At 35.5% G+C, this 1131-nt stretch overlaps 1 protein-coding gene across 1 annotated transcript in view; it reads right to left on the bottom strand.

Moving 5' to 3' along the window:
• The window catches only part of LOC102858491 (insulin-induced gene 2 protein-like), a 40564-nt gene that overhangs the window by 8757 nt on the left and 30676 nt on the right, over nucleotides 1-1131 (bottom strand). The gene's annotated exons all lie outside the window — the stretch shown is intronic.

Genomic DNA, 1131 nt, shown 5'->3' with positions numbered 1-1131 from the left:
GCAACGGATTTCCTGGAGCCAGAAAGCCTGATGGATCTTTCTGATACTGATTTTAAAAGAACAATGATTGAATATTTTCAATGGATAAAAAAGAAAATAGATGAAATACAGAATAGTGCTAGCAAAGATAAGGAGGAGCTTAAAAAAACAATCCAAAACACAGAGAAAACAAATGAAGCATTAGAGGCATTGGAAAAACAAGAAACTGTGATCCAGAATTTGAAATCTAAGGTTTCTGATGTTGTCAACATGATGGAGGGACATACGAATAGAGGAGAAGAGATGGAAAACAGAATCCGTGAAATAGAAGATACAATTGTCACCACAGATCTGACTGAGAAAAAAGCAGAATCCAAAAAGAAGGAAACAAAAGAAAGCTTGAGAATAATATGGGATACCATTAAAAGAAATAACATCCGCATCATAGGAATCCGAGAACGGGAAGAAGCAAGTAAAGGCATTGAAAAAGCTGTGGAAGAATTACTAGAGGAAAACTTTTGGGGCATAATGAAGAACGACAGAATATATATCCAAGAAGCTGAGCAAACACCATATAGAATAGACCCTAAAAGAAAACCACCACATCATTGTCAAATTTGCTAGAACGAAAGACACGGAGAGAATACTAAAAGCAACGAGAGAGAAACAAAGAATGACCTATAAGGGAGAAAAGATAAGATTAACTGCTGATTTCTCAGCGGAAACCATGCGAGCAAGAAGAGAGTGGAATGGCATTTATCGAACACTTAAAGAACAAAACTTTCAACCAAGAATACTGTATCCTGAAAAACTGTCCATCAACTACAAAGGAGAGATTAAAATGTTCTCAGAAATACAAAACCTAAAGGAGTTCGTAAAAACAAGACCAACCATACAGGAAACACTAAGAGACATCCTGGAAACAGAGATGCCACAGAAAACAGGATGGACCAAAGTAACTAGCAACAACAACAAAAAGAATTGAACAAAATGACAGCAATAAAACCCTACCTCTCAATAATTACACTGAACGTGAATGGATTAAATGCACCACTGAAGAGAAAAAGAGTAGCAGAATGGATAAAAAAACAAAATCCATCAATAATGGAGATAAAGTAAGATTAAAAATTAAAGGTTGCTGTTGTTATGTGC

This window comes from Elephantulus edwardii, unplaced genomic scaffold (assembly GCF_000299155.1).
Source record: "Elephantulus edwardii isolate Elephantulus edwardi_28Jun2011 unplaced genomic scaffold, EleEdw1.0 scaffold00457, whole genome shotgun sequence".
In the NCBI taxonomy this organism is placed as follows: domain Eukaryota; kingdom Metazoa; phylum Chordata; class Mammalia; order Macroscelidea; family Macroscelididae; genus Elephantulus; species Elephantulus edwardii.
Note: the sequence above shows the minus strand (reverse complement) of the source record. Positions and strands in the feature narration are given on the sequence as shown.